Source organism: Pelodiscus sinensis, chromosome 28, assembly GCF_049634645.1.
Source record: "Pelodiscus sinensis isolate JC-2024 chromosome 28, ASM4963464v1, whole genome shotgun sequence".
Classification (NCBI taxonomy): Eukaryota; Metazoa; Chordata; order Testudines; family Trionychidae; genus Pelodiscus; species Pelodiscus sinensis.
The window spans coordinates 13,162,295-13,183,413 of NC_134738.1; the positions used below are offsets into that span (position 1 = coordinate 13,162,295).

Genomic DNA, 21,119 nt, shown 5'->3' on the forward strand with positions numbered 1-21,119 from the left:
TCATGGGGACTGCATGGACAGACCGGAGAGCAGAATTGGATCCTCTCTGTATTCGAACATAAGAACATAAGAATGGCCATATTGGGTCAGACCAAAGGTCCATCCAGCCCTGTACCCTGTCTGCCAACAGTGGCCAATGCCCGGTGCCCCAGAGGGAGTGAACCAAACAGATAATGATCAAGCGATCTCTCTCCTGCCATCCATCTCCACCCTCTGACAAACAGAGGCTAGGGACACCATTCCTTACCCATCCTGGCAAATAGCCATTTATGGACTTAACCTCCATGAATTTATCTAGTTCTCTTTTAAACCTCGTTATAGTCCTAGCCTTCTCAACCTCCTCAGGCAAGGAGTTCCACAGATTGACTGCACTGTGTGAAGAAGAACTTCCTTTTATTTGTTTTAAACCTGCTGCCCATTAGTTTCATTTGGTGTCCCCTAGTTCTTACATTATGGGAACAAGTAAATAACATTTCCTTATTCACTTTCTCCTCTCCACTCATGATTTTGTAGATCTCTATCATATCCCCTCTTAGTCTCCTCTTTTCCAAGCTGAAAAGTCCAAGTCTCTTTAACCTCTCCTCATATGGGACCGGTTCCAAACCCCTAGTCATTTTAGTTGCCCTTCTCTGAACCTTTTCCAATGCCAGTATATCTTTTTTGAGATGAGGGGACCACATCTGTACGCAGTATTATTTTTAGAAGTGTACAATTATTAATTCTTCTATTTATAATTAACCCTATTCTCTGTGGCCTCACGCCTTGTGTTATTGTTTTAAAACTTGTGCAAAATTGATGTAAAATATTGTTTCCGTTTGGTAACATAGCCACTTAATGCTCAATTCTCTACTATTTTCTTTTGGCATAGATGAGGAAATGAGGCAGAGAAGGGAAGTAAAATGCCCAAGTTCACACAGTAGCTCAGTAGCGTAGCCTGGACTGGTGTAGAATGCAGCTGTTCTGTTTCCTGGACCTGTGCCTCTTTGGCTGCCTATTCAAAAACAGGGGATGTTCTGTTCTTGCCTTGCGTCATGAGGATGGCGGGAGAAAACATGGCTTGGGAACTGATCTGCTCTGAACCCAACTGCAATAGGAAGAAAGACAGATCCAGCCTTGCAAAAATGGGAAACCAAGGTGCCACATGCCGGGGATTTTTTCTCTCTTAATTTTTAATGGTGTTAAAATTGGCTCAATTAACTTGAACAGCCAGTTATTAACGCTAATAACACTCCATGCTGTATCCTCATTTCAAGAGGTTTGAGCAGCAATGCTAAGCATCCAACTGGCTTTACCCCTTGCCATAACCCCCTATTAACAACACCTCTGTCAGTCGGAAATGTGTTTTTTGTCATCCTTGTGGGCCACTTAATTATGTTCTTTTTTTTTTTTAAGGAAGAAAGCTGGCATGTAATTATTTTCATGATTAACAGTCTTATGCAGCTAATTGTAATTATACCTTATAATCACAGTTATGATCGTCAATTACTCATCCTTGCCTCATTTGAATGTTTTTCTTTATATGAGTTTCAGAAAGTTGTCTTGAGTGCGTGTGCATGCATGCATACACACACACACACACACACACACACACACAGGCAAACTTTCTAAACTTCTTGTGCTCGCTCTCTTTTTGGAGGCATGAATTTTTGGCAGGGTAGAGATAAATTGTCACTTTGCATTGATTGGCAAAGTTTTATTGATATCAATGGGCTATGCTGATCCATGCCAGATGAGAAGTTGAATGTTTCATTGTATTGCATTATGGGAACTGGAGTCACCTACGAAAATCCATTTTCATTTGAATCATCATTTGTTATAGTTTCAATGCGATGAGCGGTGCATATTTTGCCTTTTTAAATCTCAATGCTCTTATATATTTATGGGAATTTTGAAAACCCATCTACTTGCTAGCTCTTATATTATCCCACATTTTGTAATGCAGTTTACATGGCACTTTCTAATCCACAGGGGTCTGATTCTCCTACTGAGACCAATTTTCAAGTGGTCTAATTCCGTTGTTTTCTATTGTTACTCTGGATTTACCTCTTGATCTAGGAAAGCCGTACCAGGCCCAGAATGAAGATGCTAGGATAGTCTGGTCTCTGCTACATTCAGTCCCATTGTTGAGGCTGCACAGATAACGTAACACAAGGAACACAGCTCCCCACATGAAATGCTGATCTGATTGAAGTCCAGGAGAGTTTTGCCATGGACACCATGCGGCCTGGGATTCCACGTGCTGGACGTAGCTTTGGCCTTGCTCAGTTTTGACATTCGTGTAACTCATGAATTCAGTAGAGTTATTCTTAACTGTGCGCGACAGGTGGTATGTGTTTGTATTTGTGGTAGAACCTATTAAGCCCATTAATGGAGCATTGTACCAGAAGGCATGACCTGTGTGGGAAGACTGAAAGAATCGGGTTTGTTTGGTTTGGAAAAGAGAAGACGGAGAGGGGACATGAGAGCGGTTTTCAAGTACAAGTTACAAGGAGGGAGAAAAATTGTTCTCCTTGACCTCTGATGGGACAAGAAGCAATGGGCTTAAATTGCAGCAAGGGAGGTTTAGGTGGGACGTTAAGAAAAACTTCCTAACAGGGTGGCTTAACACTGGAATAAATTGTCTAGGGAGGTTGTGGAATCTCCATCTCTGGAGATATTTAAGAGCAGGTTGGACAGACACCTGTCAAGGATAGTCTAGAAATACTTTGTCCTGACAAGAGTGCAGTGGACTGGACTAGAGACCTCTTGGGGTCCCTTCTAACCTGTGATTCTGTGGTTATATTGCTCTCCATAGCTAATCTTTAGCTCCCAGAGAAACGCTTTGGCTACGTCTACACTGGCGGCTTCTTGCTTAAGAACTCTTTTTTACAGACGAGATCTTGTGCAAAAAATCTTCCACAAGAGCTTGTCCACACTGCCATGTGCTTTTGCACAAGAGTATCCATGGTAGTGTGGATGCTCTCTTGCACAAGAAAGCTCTGATGGCCGTTTTAACCATAGGGGCTTCTTGTGCAAGAAATTCATGTTGCCTGTCTACACTGGCCTCTTGCGCAAGAGGGCTTATTCCTCATGGGGAGAGGAATAACTCTTCTGGAAGAAGCCCTGTTTTACAACGCTAGACTGTAAATTTACTTGCGCAAGAAGGCTAGTGTAGTGTAGACAGGCGGCAGGTTTTTGTGCAAGAACGGCTGTTCTTGAGCAAGAAGCTGCCAGTGTAGACATAGCCTTTGTGTTATACATGTTTACATGGGGAATATGAATGGGATTTGGATATGGCAGCGGACTGAGACTCTGAAGATCTGCATTTAGTTTCTGGCTCTGCAACAGACTTCCTGTGTGAGGTTAGCCAAACCGCTGAGTCTCCATGTGCCTCAGCTTCCCATTTATGCAGAATTTTAAGCCTCTTGGGGCTGGGACTGTCTCTTAGAATGTGTGTCTACAACAGTGGACCCACTCTGAGAGAGCTGCAAACGGGCCACTCCAATTCGTTCATTTACCGGTTCCGTAGCCACGGAGCTTTGTGGCTTTGGTTAGCCATTTGCAGCCACAGGAAGACACAGGAAGTAGCAGCCCAGGCTACGGCCACACTACCAAGTCCATGATTTCGAAATAACAATTCCTGCTCGTGAAAGGAAATAAGCTTATTTTGAAATAACCTGGTCATGTAGACATAGCCTACAGTGCTACAGGACCGCTCGGTTTTTTTTTAAGCTTCATTCTACAGCTGGTCAACATTTTGTTGACTATTGGTCGATGATTTCAAAACTTGATTGAACTTTCAAAATTTCAGAAATAAAAGTGCAAAATTCTGAAATACCAATAGTAACCAAGAATCTCCCCACATTGCACAGTTTTAACTTTTTTAATTTGTATATATTTCAATATATACTCCCCCCTCCCCACTTTCCCCCCAGGTTGTTTTCCTTTCAGCCTAAGGAGATCAGTGCTATGGCTTTCAGGCACTTTTATTTTTAATATAGACATGCAATCTGTAGGGGAAAGACTCTCCGGCCGTGATTTTTCAACTGGTCCAGGTGAGTTTTCCATCCTGGTTGGAGACACCTGAAAAGGGCCCGTCTGAGAGAGTGCTGAAATCAGGCAGCTTCTAAGATCTTTCAGGCTGGGCAACTAAAATCACTTAGGCGCTATCATGGGGTAGACTCACCATCCTGGTGCTCCAGCCAGCAGTCCTGGGAATTAGCTCGCCAGCTCACCTGACGCTTCCTTCTGGTTCTCAACTGGTCCATGGTGACTTTTTTTTGGTGGTCCACAGGACCATTGTCCAAAGTCACACGGCGCAGGCAGGCACCAAAAATCTGTTAGTAAGAAATAAGTCTCAAACCAGAATGTTCGTTGTCCGCTCTTTTTTGTCATGTCTCAAAAAGGAGGTGGCCCACGAAAATGTTTGGATTTGGCCTGGTGGTCCGTGGACTGAAAGGAGTTGAGAACCGCTGCCGGAGAGTTGGTGTCTCCCCGAGTTCTCGCTCTTCCCACTAGTTCAGACCCGTGTCACGCTCTGACCACAGCATCCTCTTCAGGACACTGGCTTCTGGCAGTGCCCACGCCAGTGTCTGAGCCCCCTTCTGAGGAAGGGGGGTGTTTACCCAACTGCACACTCCAGGGTCCTCCCCTCCCAAGGGGCACCCTGTTCTTCTCTCAGGGACACCCCGTTCCCCATGACCCACTGCCAGCCTTCATCTAGCCCCTGCCTCTGGGGCAAACTGCTGTCTGTAACAGCCGCTCCTCACTGACAAGGGGACAGGGACCTGCTGCCCCTGCCTACCATGGCTGTCACTTGCAGCCCCAGTAGCTTCAGGCCCTGCAGCCTGGGGGCTTGCTTGGCCGGAGCTTCCCCAGCCCTGCCTTCCCTCCCTCCTCAGCTCTGCTCTACCTCCAGGAAGCCTCCTGCTTCCCAGGCAGCCAAGTCCCTCCGGCTCTCCAACCAGAGCCAGAGTGAGCTTCCTTCCCCGCCTCCACGGAGCCCTTCTTTATATAGCCCCCAGCTGGGCCCTCATTACCCAGAACTGCCTCCGCTGGGGCTTCTCTCTCAGCCCTTCCTCAGTGCTGGGGTTTTGCAGGGCAAGTCAAGCGCCCGGTCCCAGGCACCTGCGTACCTTCTCCAGTGCGCCCCCCCGATCTCAGCAGAGGCCTGACTGTGCACTGGCCACGCCCCCCATATTAAAGTGCAGCAGGGCGACCATCTTTGCCCCTTGCATCACAGTGACTGTCGGTACAGATCGGAACATGGCCAGGGGCTAAGCAGGAGCGTGAAGAAAAACCCACCCCCTTTCGATGAGCTGAGGATACCGAGGGTCAGAGCAGGCACGACCCTGGTAGCAAACCGTCCGCGTGACCCACCTTCTTTGCACGAAAAGGGGGCAACCCGGCTCTAGTTTTGTGCACGATGCGGAGAGCTCCGCCATCTAGCTGGCGCATGCCAGGAATACCAGCCGCGGCAGGAAACCTATTCCCAAAGATTCAGGTGGGGAAATAAGAGGGTAAATTCCCAACCCTGAGATTCCTGCTGCTTTCACAATCAACCGGGAAGGAATCATCGTCGTTGTCTGCACTGACGAGGGCGGGAAAGGAGGGGCCTGATTTACACTGAGGTTTCAAGCTCATGCTAACAAATAAATGCCGTGCGCTGCTGGAATACTGCCTGGAGCATAGAGGAGGGTCATTGCTGAGGTTAGCTATTACTGCTGTTTTTTACCATCAGTAAACCCTAGGGTAAGGATGTCTGGACACCTCGGCTACGTCTACACTGGCATGATTTTCCGAAAATGCTTTTAATGGAAAAGTTTTTCGTTAAAAGCATTTTCGGAAAAGCACGTCTAGATTGGCAGGATGCTTTTCCGCAAAAACACTTTTTGCGGAAAAGCGTCCGTTGCCAATCTAGACGCGGTTTTCCGTAAAAAAGCCCCAATTGCCATTTTCGCCGTCGGGGCTTTTTTGCGGAAAACAGTACTATGCTGTCTACACTGGCTCTTTTGTGCAAAAGTCTTTTGCCTGAATGGGAGCAGCATAGTATTTCCGGAAAAGCACTGATGATTTTACATGAGATCGTCAGCGCTTTTCCGGAAATTCAAGCGGCCAGTGTAGACTGCTGGCAAGTTTTTCCGCAAAATCAAATGATTTTGCGGATAAACTTGCCAGTTTAGACACAGACCTCAGGCAACCGTGGGTGGGATGAGGAACCCGAAATCTCTGAGATGCTCCTTTGAATATGTCTGCAGCCAGCAGGAGCAAAGCCCTCTATGCAGGGGCATGAATGCAATGGGCTAGGACAGTGGTCTTCAAACTTTTTTTTTTCTCCTGACCCAGCTGTATTGTACGGCATTCCCGACTAGATGTAGTCTCTGGTTTAAAAAAACCAGACAGACAAAGTGGGGACTCGAGGGGGGGAGAACATGTAGATTGTGGTTCATAGAGACGACGTGTTTAAAAACAGGGGGGTGGGATTTGTGATTTTCCTTTAGTTTATTTTGAAATCTCAAACTTCAACAGACTATTATCATTTGATACATTTTGAGTAATAATGTAGATGGGCAAAAATGAGACCGTTTAGGAAAAATTAACAATATCCCTCCTTAATTTAGAAGTTTTAAAACCCGAGGTTGCATCATAGTTTCCAAAATTAAAAAAAAAAAAACTCTGACTATCCTTATTTCAAACCACCCTTAATAAACGTCTTCTGTCTCAGAAGCTTTGAGGTTCCGTGTATTATTACACACCTTCACCACTGATTTGCAATGGGCCCTCACGTAAATCATTTTGCTTTTCTGTGCTTCCATTTCCATAGCTGTAAAAGAGGTATCTCTGTGTTTCCTTGGTGTGCTTCCATATTGGAAGGCTTTATCTGTCACTGTTTGTAAAGCGCTTTTGTTTTTACTTATTCGTTTATTATTTAGATTGCAGTAATGCTTAAGATCACGGGTCATGCTCCAGGTATTGCAGGAGAAGAGAATGTCTATTTGTAGTATCACGGACAGGGACGAAATGTAGCTTAGAAGTTTAAGCAAGTGTCTGAGTGAGAAATTCATTACATGGGGAACTAGCAGCTTCTAGTTGTCTATGTAGTATATAAAATTCCAGACGGGATGTAGTTTCTGGTTTAAAAAAAAAGGACAAAGCGGGGACTCGCAGTGGTGAGAACATGCAGTGCTAGGACCCCACGGTGGTAGGTATGAAAGTCCTTGGCTCCAAAGAACTTACAACCTAAATATAAAGAGGCCATTTGTAGTTTGAGACCATCGTTGTTGTATCTGGGTGTATATTACATGGTCCAAACTGGAATCAAATAATAAAAGCCAAAGGCAGCTCCAGCTTGTAAACCAGGATACTTTGAGACTTCACTATGGAAAAATCTAAGTGTCCAGCCGGCAAAATTTAATCCTGTGTAGCAAGCCAGATCAAGGTCTATGAACTACTTAAAAGTCCCACTTACACCCACAGCCCTTACAGTAAGTTGCTGAGTAAGGTTGAATTTCACATTCAGTAGCCCCACAGCCTTTCCATTCTGGTTCTAAGGAGTTAAAAACGTATCCAGGAAAAGTTGGGTGCGTCTACTCTGCAAAGACGCTGAAGCTATCTGGAGCGGTTTAGTTCAGGAGGCTGCACTTAATTAAAATCGCAAAATGGAACAATTAGCTGAAGCTGAAAATTTCTTCCAGCCTCAGTTGAGCATGACGGGTGTTTTCTAATCTCTCTATTTATCTTACTGTCAATCTACAGCTATCAATTAAGGCAATTCTCAAAATTCTGTTTTGATGGGTCCATTTGAAGCCACTTAGATAACAATAGAATCATTTAATTTTTCTTTTGTGGAACTTAATTTGCCTGGGATGTTTTTATTCTGCTTTCCATTAACAACATAGGGTTTGGGCTCTGGTCTCAGACCTTGCAGTCTCTTGGCATGCTACCAAGCAGGGGGCCCAGTTCCAGCTCTCATGGATGGCAAGGCTGCAGAAAATGGTTTCATTTGGAGCTAGAGTAAAACAGCAGAATTCCCCCAGGAGTGGCTGCAGCCCATAGAAGAAAAGCTAGTTTATTGGGAAGTTTGGCCATGCTGCGTCTTATGGGCCTTGTGCAGAGTATCCAGTTCTGTGGTGTGGCTTATGTCTGCTCTGTTTAATGTGGCAAGTCCCAGAAGGCAGTGCTGCATCACAACCGCACTGTCCGCTGCTGTCATGAAAGTGGTGCATTGCATTATGGGACCTGTAGTCTCTCATGGTGTCTGCAATCTAGACAGCCCTGGTTTTGGCCCTGTGTGACGGGACGACTCTTTTTCTTGTTCGACAGCTGTACAGTAATAACCAGGGCTCGACAAATAATGCAATCTACTCACCCATGGCGAGTAGATTGCAACCCGGAAGAGCCGGGTTCGGGCGATCTGCATATGCTCAGATCGTCAGACAGCACGGCTGGCGAGCGGGGCTTGCCGCAGTTCGGCGAGCCCTGGTAATAACCATGAAAATATCTCAGCAGCACAGCAAGCTCATTTTGCAAACTGACTCCAATAACGGCACATAAAATAGCCTGTTCAGTAAGGCCAAGAATTTCATTTATCACTGAAATGTTACTTGGAAGAGAAAACGATACATTTAATTAGAGCGCAGGATGTGCCAAGCACAAAGAAATAAGTGGCAGCGACAAGTTCATGAGCCCAGATACTAGGGGGTTGGAGACGGTATAAGTTCCTGAGGCCTTGTCTACGTAAGACCCGACAGCTCAGCTGAAGGTATGCAACTCCACTTATGTGGAATACATAGCTGAAGTCGGCTACCCGTGAGCTGAGCTTGGTGGCATGCCCACAACAGAAGGCCGATGAGAGCAAATGCTCCCATCAGTTTCTCTTACTCCTCACAAGAGCAGCAGTACTGGATGTCTATGGGGACACCTTCTGAGCTCAATTTAGCGAGTCTAGGTAAGACTCGCTAAATCAAACTCCGGAAGATTGATCACAGCAGCGCTGCTCTTCCTTTTAGTATAGACAAGGATTAGATCAGATTCTAGCTCCAGCCTTCCTGAACAGGAAGCATTTATAGTTATCTGTGGTTTTAACTTCTTCCTGAGGCACTGAGGGTGAATCCAGCAGAAAGAATTGGTCAAGTCTTGACAAGCCTTCGCTTTTAGGGCTCAAGTCACGGTTTCTGAAAAAGCTCGGAGCAGAGTTCAGCATATCAACCCCTTCAAGACTCTGCAATGAGCATAAAGAAATGGTTGCCAGTCTTGGCCAAAAACCTGTCACCATCCCTGTCAGAACAAACAAATAGATCCAGCCACTGTCCCTTCTCCTGCTTCCACATTCATGCCTCTGTTCTCGGAATCAGCCTTAAAAGGAAAGGGTCTGGAATTTATTCCCACCCAGCATGGTCCAGGAGCTAAGGCATAGGGAAGAGCTGGTCTCTTTTCCCAGCACGCCACTGGCCTTGTGTGTGAGCTTTTGCAAAGTCCTACCTGAATCTTTAGGCACCTAAATATCTGCAAAATGCTGGTCCCAAATGCTGATATTGATCAGCAAGAGCTGTGGCTCCTCTCTGCTGAACTTTTGGTTCCTAGAGCAGTTTCCTATTTGTGTGTGTTCCCCTTTCATGCGCTGAGCAGGGTGCCAATGGCAATAGGCCATCGTCATGGGCTGTAGCGGGACAGAACACATTAGATCAGGGCCAGGGGGTTTAAACGTGCCTAAGGCCAGGCCTACACTCAAGGGGAAGTTCGAATCAAGATCTGCAATGCCAGCCCTCAGAGCCAGGCGGAGCATGTGGAGTGACCCTCTGGTGGAGATTTAAAGGGCTGGGGCATTGGTCCACTTTAAATTGCCCAGGCTTCAGGGAGACCGCCTTTCTGCCCCTCCCCCATTGGTGGGCCTGCATACAATAGATGACCAAACGGGTCTTTGCGTCTTTTATTTCTGGGTCTCAGAGTTCTAGTCCATTCCCAGGACAGGACTAAAAACTTCAGCTTGTTCTCCGGTGTTTTTTCCCCAACCCAGTTCTAAAGACAGATGGTGAAAAATCTTCATTTGAAAACATTTTTTTTCATTTATATTTGGCTGTTTTACAGAATCAGGCATTCACAAAAACACCCCTCTAGAAAGCTTCTGGCTCAAAACATTTTTGTTGTTGTTTTCCTCTTTTTGTCATTGTCGCATGTTTTTTGTTTGTGCAAGATTATCTATTTGGCTGTTTTAGTTGAGTTTTGTTTGCTTCATTGCTAATTTTGAGTGCTCCTCTTGATTGCTCATGGAGGGATGTCTCTTTTTTTTGTGTTTTTTTTTTCTAAAATCAATGTGGAAACCTTCCATTTTGTACAGTTACCATTTTCAAAAATGGAAAAAAAATTTTTTTAAATACTTTCATACTTTTTATCCAGGTAAAATTTTTAAAAGCATCTAAGTGACATGCCTAACCTAAGTTCCATTTTCAAACGAGATCAGGAACTTAGCAGCCTAAGTCTAATTAAAGTCAAAGAGACTTAGGCCCAAATTTTTAAAAGATAGTTGTGTTGTTTTGCCGTGTCGCAAAGCCTCTGATGCAGCCTGCCAAGCCCCATTTTCAAAACAAACTTTAAAGGAGGCAGACTCGTGAATCATTTAGTCCTTGCAATGGTTTGATACTTTCAAAAATCCAGGCCGTAAATTCCTAAAAGCCTAGGTCATTCTTGAAAAGAACTTGTCATTCACTAAACTCTACCTCTAATGTTAAGTGACTCAAGAGAAGGGGATTCTACTGTGGCTTCAATAGGTAGTATGTCTTGCATACAATTGCTTTGCATGTTAGATACCTTTTTACACATGTTTTACAAATGCCAAGGAGGGCTGCTTGGCCCTGGTCATTCTAGTGTCAAGCTTCACATGCTTTGCCATACTGAGACAACATGTTAGAAGAGAAAACCATTTCAGAAGTTGCCTCTGCCACATTTTGGGACTAATCTTCCACACAACCATAAAAGGCTAACCTGTGATTTTTGTCATGAGCCTTGTATACGCGCCAATACCTAGTTGACTTTGCTCTAGGACAGTGAGGGACAATTGGGCTAGTGAGTGGGCTGCATAAGTGGCCTTCCTTCATCTCAGCGGGCTGCAAGATTGTCGTGACCAAGACGGTTTCCTCACGTTTTGCTCCCGGCGCTGGCGTACCTGGAATTCGCCGGAGGTGCCGATGGAACTGCAGCAGCGCTGGGATTGGCTGCCGAGGGAGCTCAGGGCTCTTATAATGTCGTGTGCAATTAGCCCTCAACTCCGTTCATGCGCCCTCGTGTCACGTTAGTAATATCGGTAGGAAAAAACCCGACGTGGACAGAAACCAGCAGAATGCGGCGCCTCGGTGCATGGGCAACGGCAAACAACCTGTCTCGTGGAACCCCAGTTTGCCCCCCACTTCCCTAGGATCAATCCCAGAAGCCAACTGTGACCCAGAGAGTCACAAGGTGCTTCCCAGTTTCCCTCCAGCCCTAGGCGAGGTGCATAGCATGCCCCCAGCATGCTGTTTGGTGCAGTCGGGATACGGCGGCCATCTTGGCCCACTCTCGGTCCTTCCTCTCACCCGGGAGAGGGACTTGCCTTCCTCCAGAAGCCGCTTCCTCTCTTGTGTTATTACAGGTTGAAATTCTCGACATCGGGATTCTTGGGTCTGGCAATATCCTTCGTGCTGCACAGATGTTGCGGGACCAGAGAGTCCTGCTGGAGGACAGGGCAATGGGCTTCCTGCAGCAAGCTGCTGGTGGGGCCTCCCAGGGCACAGCCGTGGGGCTGGGAGACCTGGCGCGCAACTGCTCAGTGGCCCAGGAGCGGTGGTTGCCCCATGGCGTCAGGAGCCCCAGTGTGCAGCTGCCTAGTGGAGTTAGTGGGGCCGGCAGCAGGTGGGCCAGCGCTGGGGGAGCTGATGGCAGAGATGGGGGGACCGGAAATGACCTCCCCAGCTCCGGCAAAATCTCTCCTCTGGAACCAGTCCAGTCCCGAGGGTGCCAGACCAGGGAGGTCTATCCTGTGCTTGTGTTGTAGGGGGGACTACTTTACACCCCCTTCCAATCCAGTGTGGACATGCAAGACGTGAGGTCTCAAAACAAGTGAAGCTGCTCCTGACTCACTGGTTGAAACCTGTGCCCATGGCATGTCCTTGGGGCCACTCTCCTGTCCAGCCAGTTCCCAAGGGATAAGTTCAGCGAGGGGGGATGAGTGAAGTAAAACTGGAAGGGAAAGGAATCCTGCCCAAGGAAGGCTCAGAGGGCAGGTGAGTTCTGTCCTTCTAGAACAGAGCAAAGACAGCAGCTTGGCACTGAGAGGGAGGGAATGAAGAGGAAACACTTCCACAGGCGGCTGGAATCGCCGATTCGATCGTTACAGATGTTTTTTGCTCATTTCCTCCCCTGGAAGGGGCAAATCTCTACCAAAGAAGGACAGGAGAAAGCTGCCGTGAGTCAGTCATAGGCAGTAGAACGTGCCAGCCGGCGAAGGCCCTCCGAGAAGTCCTGAGTTTATGCTTCATCAGTGGAAAACCGCATCAGCCCACACGCTGTTGTTTGCCTCGGGTCACTCTGACAAAGCGAGCAGCTGGTGTTTGGGGATTGGGTTGATGGGGTATTCTATCTGCCGCTCTTCACTGGTGACAGGAGATGCAAATTAGTGTAAGAATTCACGTGTCTTTCCTTAGAAGCCGGGGAGACGGGTGATAATCGGGGTGGGCACTCACATGTGTATTCAAGTCCCAATTCAGTCAAACATCCCCGTTCAGCAAATTGCTCCAACATTCACTAAACTTTAAGCAACCAGTAAAAATAGTATAGTTACTGCCATTCCTGCAATTTGTGGCAGGGGGGTGGGATGTGATATTCCATATTGTGGCATGTTTTCTGGGGTATTATTTCAAGCAATGTGGTATAATTCACCCCCCACCCCCATCCCAGGAACCTACCCAAGCAAGAAACAATGATGCATTTTAATTTCCTATATACATTTGCTGTTGATTTTTTGACTTTCTTTGCCTAGATAGTATATTTATTGTGGGTGAGCTAGAGAGCGGTGCAGATGTGACTGTTTATACACACCAATACTTTGCAAACTCAAGTTCTTGTCCCTCTCATAATTAACCCCCTCCCTGTGCCCTTTATCTCTGCACTGGCAGGATTTCCCGATCACAATAAAATCAGAAGCATCTTCCAAAAATCCAGGTGGTATTAAGAGCCTTATCCCTAACCCTGCTGGCTTGGGTGCATTGATAAGAAAATACCAATTAAGAGTCGTATTCCCATGCTGGACGGGTAGTCAGAGGCTAATGAGATTATGTGATCATTCTCATTTAATTTCCAAGCACGCTAAATAGTTATAACTTTATCGCTTTCAAACAGCAACAGTCCTTGAGCCATTGGGGTCTTCTAGACTGTGTGTAGCCCTTGTTACTGGTGTCTCTTGACCTCCAGCCAAAAAACTGTTGACCTTACAATAGTTTCTACAGAAGGAATTCTGTCAGGAAACCGGCAGTAACACAAGATCCTTACCGTTCCAGCAAGACCCCGGGTAAAATACTTTGGCAAAGTTCCCATCTTTACCTATTGGAAAAATGACTAGCAGTCGCCTCTGTCAGGTACACTATTTCTGGTTACATCACTTTGGGTATGTCTACACTGGCACCCTCTTTCGATAGAGGGATGCAAATGCAGACATTCGAAATTGTAAATGAAGCTGGGATTTAAATATCCCGTGCTTCATTTGCATAATCGCATTATGGCGCTATTTCAAAATAAAAACGCTGTGTAGATACAGTTATTTCAAAAGAAAACCCTTCTTCCAAAATAACTGTTAAACCTCGTTTTATAAGGAATAAGGGTCATTTCGGAAGAAGGGTTTTCTTTCGAAATAACCCACATCTACACAGCGTTTTTATTTCAAAATAGCACCATAATGCGATTATGCAAATGAAGCACAGGATATTTAAATCCCAGCTTCATTTTCAATTTCAAATGTCTTCATTTGCATCCCTCTCTCCAAAGAGGGTGCAAGTGTAGACATACCCTTTGTGAGGCAGGCAAATGTAACATCTCACTCCTTGACCGAGTAAGGAAAAAAGAAGCATTTCCTAGAGTCAAAACGACCTAAAAGTCTAGTGTTGACAGAAACAGTGAAATATTTGCAAGAGTGTCCTAAACTGAACAAAATGTGCTTGGGTTTACGGGTTTTGTGGAGTGTGGTCTCTCAATTTAATTGCTTTTGTAATGGGACATGCAGGAGGGCTCGTTTCCACCTCACTGTTTCTGCAGTGACCCATCCACCGGTGGTTGGTACATCATGTCTGCTTAGATGTGATAAATCAACCTCCGAGTGCTCTCCCATTGACTCCAGTGCTGCACCAGGATGAGAAGAGTAGCCGGAGTCGATGGAAGAGCATCTGCTGCCGACATTACTGCATGCAAGGCACTGTGATAAATAGGCCTAAGTACATTGCTATGTGTGTAGTTGAAGTTGAGTATCTTAGATGGCCAAGGGAAGGGGGGCAGCATACTGTAGACTAGCCCTAAGCAGGAGCTAGATCCCAAACCTGAGTTGATTCCTTTTTATTAGCCAGAGCTGAAGCAGACTCACCAACCTCTGTGTGGTCCAGTCACCAGAGGCTGTCAGAGAATCACGCATCGTTAACGGGGGGATGCTGCTGGATTTCCGCCTGGGGTTATCAAGAGCTGTATGAACAGCCCCAAAACTTTCCATCGTACCTTGGCCCGTTTTCAAGAAAACCCGGAGTCAATGGATGGTTTTGCACAGAGTCGCGTTTTGCTTCCCTCCTCAAACCAGGGGAAACGCAGTGGAGATGCTGGGGTCCTTCTGAAATTCAAAGAGAGCAGCAGAGACAGAAACCCAAGAACCAGCTCGTTAGGTGATGGGCTGTGAATACTGCTACCCGTCTGCTTCTCACACCTCTGCATGCAGGCAGGCAGTCCTTTATCGCAGCTGCTCCTTCCGTTATCTGCTCCTCACATCTGATCCCAAAGGAGTCTTCCTCCCATGTTGAACTCTGCCTGGGCCAATCCCTGCATCGCCAGCCCTAGGGAGTCATTAGGTTTCTGCAGCAGGCTCTGTGAAGCTCATGGTAGAGCTAGGGTTCCAATTGTGAACTCGTGTGGGCCAGGGCTTTCTCTTACTATTGTGCACAGTGCAAAGGGCCCCCAAATTTAGTTGGCACTGCCAAAATAACTGTTAGAAAAGAACAGATGCCCCAGAGGCGGATGGGGTAGAAGGGTTCTTTATGGCAGATATTTATTCCACCTTGGACCCCCCCAACCCCATAGGTACACCCTCAAATTAACCACAGGTACCCCTTTTAGATTAGCATGTAAATACACTTGTTTATCACCCCTTCAGGCCTAATTTAGTAGTGTGAGCACCCCTGTGATGCATCATCATAACCATGTGGAGCATAGAATTAGCCCCGCCCCTGTGTACAGCTGTTTACTGAAGCAAGCAGTTTTGCGTTACAAACATCTTGAATCAGCAACTTACAAAGGGGGCCGGGAGTCCTATGTCCCTAGCTGTGTTTCAGGGCAGACAGGAAGGAGGGAGGAGAGGAAGAGAACATACAAGTATAGACAAAGGGTACGTCTACAGTACAAGCCTCTTTCAAAAGATGCTTTTTCGAAAGATACTTTCGAAAAAGCCTCTTTCAAAAAAGAGCATCTAGACTACAAGCAGATTTTTCGAAATAGCAAGCCGCTTTTTCAAGAGAGTCTAGACGCCCTCTTTCAAAAAAGCATAGTTTGCATTCAATAGCAAAGAAAGAGTACTTTCGAAAAAAGGTGTTATTCCTCGTAAAATGAGGTTTCCCGTGATTGAAGAAACTGTCGCGTTCTTTCGATTTACTTTCGAAAGAATGTGGCTGCAGTCTCGATGCAGGGGATTTTTTTTTTTGAAAAAACCCTGTAGACTAGACACACCCAAAGAGTCTTCATTAGAACTTACACCCTTGGTGCAGCTACACATTTATCTAGACCTAGCAAGCAGGAAAGGAAGAAAACACGTTTAAAGCCATCAGGACGGTGCCTGCTCATGCTGTACACACATCACCATGGTAGTGATGTCCCAGACCTTTGACACCCCCCAGCAGTAACAATACTCAGCCCCATAGGCTGTGTCTAGACTGGCAAGTCTTTCCGCAAAAGCAGCTTCTTTTGGGGAAAAACTTGCCAGCTGTCTACACTGGCTGCTTGAATTTCCGCAAGAACACTGACATCCTACTGTCTGAAATCAGTGCTTCTTGTGGAAATACTATGCTGCTCCCGTTCGGGCAAAAGTCCTTTTGTACAAAGCTTTTGCGCAAAAGGGCCAGTGTAGACAGTTCAGATTTGTTTTGCGCAAAAAAGCCCCGATCGTGAAAATGGCAATAGGGGCTTTTTTGCGGAAAAATGCATCTAGATTGGCCACAGACGCTTTTCTGCAAAAAGTGCTTTTGCGGAAAAGCGTCCGTGCCAATCTAGATGCTCTTTTCCACAAATGCTTTTAACAGAAAACTTTTCCGTTAAAAGCATTTGCGGAAAATCATGCCAGTCTAGACGTAGCCATAGTGAGTGGAGGAGGCAAATCCAGCTACAGTTACTATGATTTATTGTTTAGAGAGGAGCAAAAGAGAGCCGGGTGCTTTACAGACAAGTCCGACCACAAGGTCCCTGCCCTCAAAAGCTTGCCGCCGACAAAGTTCCAACCCAAGCTTTCATTCTGCCCTGAACTAAGTTTTTCCAGGTCATCTCCACGTGCTCCAAGTGAACGATCTGTTTGGTTCTCTCACCCCTGCCGCTGTCTCACCAGGGGAAAGAAATCAGGACGCAGCTCCTGAGTCTCCTAGAACTTGCAATAGTCAATCACTCAGTGCCTTGGCCCAGGATGTACAGCCGGTGCCAAACCTCTCCTGCTCAGAGGGCACCTGCCAAAGAAACTGGAACAGGCGCGGAGAAGTCGCGAGGCAGAAGGCGTCCAAGGGAATGTGGTGGCTCCCTTTCCGTGAAGCCAAACAGACGCCCAGGCGCCAGATGCATTTTGGGATTGGCCTCGAGGAAATGGAGATGGCGGCAAAGGAGGGAGGGTGCGCCGGGGAAGCGAAGCGAGAGCAACGGAGGAGGGGGAGGCGATTGAGAAGTTGTGCCGGGGGAGGCAGAGCAGAGTCCGCATTGTTTCACAGGCTGCAGACAACAATCTTCTGTGCGTCAGGAAGAAAGAACCCGGCAGCACATCGGCGTGAGAATTGCAGGTGGCTGAATTAATTAGCTCCAAATCCCAGCTCCCCCCGACATCAGGTGGTGGGATTAGCGACTCAGAACTCGTTTGCCATGGATTCCCCCACCTCGGCTGTTATTTGGATTCACGTTGGAAGTGTTGCAGATGGGTTCATTCAAGGAAGGGGGAGGAGGGGGAAGGAGAGCTGCCAACCTCACTCAACTGAGGCAGGGACACCTCTCTCATTTACAGCCCATCATGTGGGGTGAGGATCACTGCAGCCTTCCCCATCATTAATTTCACTCTGTCCCAGCTCTCCTGAATGAGCTCCCGGTCTCCTTTCAATAGTACAGTGCGGGGGTGGGGGCAGAAAGATTCCTTCCTTCCTTCCGTCCCCCTGTGGCTGCTCCGGGTACCATCTAGGAGACGATACCTGGGAGTCTGCTCATTGAATGTTGGTAATATCCCACGGGGTAGTGATTCGGGAGGAGCCAATGTGATCCCGTAGGCTGTCTTTAAATCCATCATCTATGGGCACAATGGGTCTCTTCATCGCACGCCGTATCCCTCCCCGCTGGATAGCGCTAACCCAGCGAGTTTCAACCGTTCTTCGCTTGCAGACTCCTCACCTATCGTGGCAAAGTGCTGGTGGATAATATTAGCCTCAGAGACTCGCTGTGGTCCTATACACAACCCCTTTCTCTTTACAGGAGGCAGGGGCCACAGCTTAGCGAGCCAGACTCAGCACAGCTAGTCCATGGTTGATTGTCTTGGTCTCCTTTCGTGGGACAGGCTCTGTGTTGGCGTGGGGGAAGGGTCGAGGGAGACCCAGGCCCGCCCACTAGTCCAAGTTCTGGCCCAGGGACCCTAAAGTAGCAGTAGTAGTCAAGGTTGTTTTTCCTTCCGACTTTTGGCAGCTTTTTCCCTGGGCCACTTCCTCAAACAACCCCTCCAAAATGTCTCCCTCTGGTACCTGCTAACCAGCTCTCACCTCCCTTTCTCCTTCTGGTCCATCACTCTTTGTCTTCCCCCTCTCCTTACCTAGGGAAGGCCTTTTAAAGCAACTCCACCGGCTGTCATTGGCTGCAGGGGTTGAGTGACCTGCTTGAGGGAGCAATCTAGTTCATTAGCTCCAGGTGTTTTTCAGCCTTCCTTCTATTGCGGCAGGCTCTAGTAATTTTATTCCGGAAAGAGAAAACCACGTATCCAGTGCCCTATCCCTGCCTTCCACCTGCGTGTGTGAGGCTGCTGGCGTAGGTCTGCCACACTCTGTTGTCTGAAGGTGCAGCTCCCTTTGGAAATCTCTGCCATGGTGTGCGGATCCAAGGTTGAAACCATTGTGCTCTGGTAACCGCAAACTCCTTAGACCTTTTGCAAACTCCTCAGACCTAATCGATGGAGCTCTGGGGGCCTGCAGTTCACAGCTTGAAAGCTGCTTGCTGTTACACGTGCATTTCATCCACAGGTCCCCCGCTGTGTCAGCACTGAGACCCTTCACACCCACCGCGGTCCTGACTTTCACTCCTCTCTGCTGGTCCAGTCCTGGGCTCCTCATCCGCAGCTCTGGAAATGCACCTGAGCTCAGAGGGGTTTAGACTCAGGCAGCTGACCTAGGCTGCTGTCCATGCCACAATGCCCTGACTGGTCTTTTTAGGGCATAGCTAGCACGAGTTTCCCTACCCGTGCCAGGAGGCATGCCTCCAGCTGCAGTGCAGACACGCATTGTGGTCGTAGTCGGGGTCACGTCGTGGGACAGGACCAAGCCAGAGGGGCACAGAAGAATAGTGAAGGGGAAATATATTCACCCTAGACTGAGTAAATACATGCTGACTCACAGCCCTTCCTGATTGCTTCCCAGGCAGAAGGAAGACGTCCACCTCTTCTGGCTCGTGGTGATCTTCAGATGGGACCCTCAACGCGCACTCTTGTATTCCCCGGGCATCAAGCGCTGTATGGTCTTCTGGAACAGGATTTCATTCATCGGCAAAACTTCCTACAGTGCGATCGCTCGTCCAAATATTGACCCAACCAACTGTGCTTAACTTGTCAGACCTGAGGAAGCGGCAGGATTGAACCAGGGGTCCATATAATCCTGTATTGCCTCTCCAGCTGTGGGCAGTGCAGAGCTGTTTCAGAAGATGCAGCTCAGAAATCCCTCGGGCGCAATTACGGAATAAGCTCTAGTGACGGTTTCTTCCTACCTCCCAGTTAATGACGTCATTGGGTGACTTGTAAACACAGCAGTCAAGACGCAGATCGGCCGACAGGGAAAGCCGTTGTCGAACGATCCCTCACGCCTCGTGAAATGCAGTGGCCATTTTTATTTTAATGAAGGGAGGGATATTTAAATCCCTGCTTCATTGACTATGTCGGGTAGCCTATTTTACATGCCTCTGTCCGCAGGGACGTGTAGTCTAGACATACTCTCAGATGAGTGGAATGGACTTGACAGAGGCAGGGGTGTATATAGATAAGGACAACAAAAGAAAGTGGATATTTGTGTAAATGAGGCTGGTGCAGACAGCGTAAAAATAACCACACGCTGTGTTAAGAGTATACTCAGACTTAAGGCCCTGATTTCTCCTCCGACTGAAAGCTAACCTGCCAGGGACAGAGGTCTCCTGCCTCTCCAGATCTGCTCTTTCTGTGATCCCAAAGCCTCCTCCGCAGGGACCGAGGTGTAATGTCTATACAGCCCTGAGTGGTTTCTGTCTCGGGCACCTCTCTCTCTGTGTGATATCAGTGCCTTGCGATCAGCAGAGACGCTGCTGATTCAAATGGCAGGGTGCTAAAGTCAGAGCATTTTAAGCCCCTTGGAGTCCATCTCTTTGGTGAGTTTGTACAGCGCCTAGCACCACTGGGCTCTGGTCCATGCCTAGAGTACATACGACTACTAATATATTTAAAGGGTCTTTCACTCTGGAACTTGCCTCCTCTCCTTAGCCTGCCAGAGCACAGATTTAAGAATCTCCCACATTTGCTTTTCTGGGCAGGTGGGGCCAGCCGGTGGATGGTGGTATGTGAAGTATTGTGATTTGTTCTTTAAAGACAGACAATAAGGTGACCAAACGCCACCGGAAGAGGGATAGCTAATCAGATATCTCGTTATATAGGGAGCTCCTTATGGTAGGTCGTTCATTGCCTTTTATTTGTATATTGTACATTTGAAATGCGTAGCGGTCTCTGGAGCATTTGGTAGGTCTCAGCTGAAATAAGTCAATAATAAATGAGCACCTTCCGCGTTCATTTGGCTGCAGGGTTTTCATGCTAATGGCATAATCACCGCTCCCTGCACCTTGAATTCCCAATGACGTGCCAGTAATGACACGCCAACTGGAATGTTGTTGCTCTATTGTTGGCAGAGTGACACCCATAAATCACTGCCAGAGTTTCCAGAAGTCTTCCTCCAGGGCTGTTCCAAGCAGGACAGGGAGCTTTGGAGTGGAGGAAGCCTAATTTCAGATGCTAATTAGGCTTATTTCCAGAGCCCAGCTGTTGGGGAAATGGCAAGGATCTTCCTTCATGCCCTTTGAAAGGGTGGGCATTCAAGTGACTGTGCCTCTGTTTCCCTGTCTGCAAAATGGGGCTAATAATGAGTACTGGAGCTGGTTGAAAATTTCATTTCCAACTTTTTTCCCCCACCCCTTGGAAAACTGGGTTTCCCACTAAATGCAGATGTTTGTGGGGAATACCAGCTTTCCTCTACATTTTCTATTTGTCACCAGAAAACCAAAACCCACGTTTTAGCATACAGCTGGAAAAATGGCAGGTGTTAGCATTTTTCAGCCACAAATTTTCAGCATTCTGTGGCAAAAAAACCTCCAAAACTTTTCTTTTTTTTAATTTAAAAAAAGTCAACATTTTTAGTGGGAATCTCCTTCTGGTGTTTTTCCCCAATCAGATCGAAGACGAATCTGCCTTTGTA

The 21,119-nt window shown here is 47.2% G+C and overlaps 1 long non-coding RNA gene across 1 annotated transcript in view; it reads left to right on the plus strand.

The window, feature by feature from the left end:
• Positions 1-20,414, plus strand: part of LOC142820954 (uncharacterized) — a 52,179-nt gene extending 31,765 nt beyond the window's left edge. Inside the window, exon 3 of the long non-coding RNA XR_012897984.1 lies at positions 19,053-20,414. This is a non-coding gene — a long non-coding RNA (uncharacterized LOC142820954). The remainder of the gene's footprint in view (positions 1-19,052) is intronic.
• Positions 20,415-21,119: the final 705 nt, after the last annotated feature.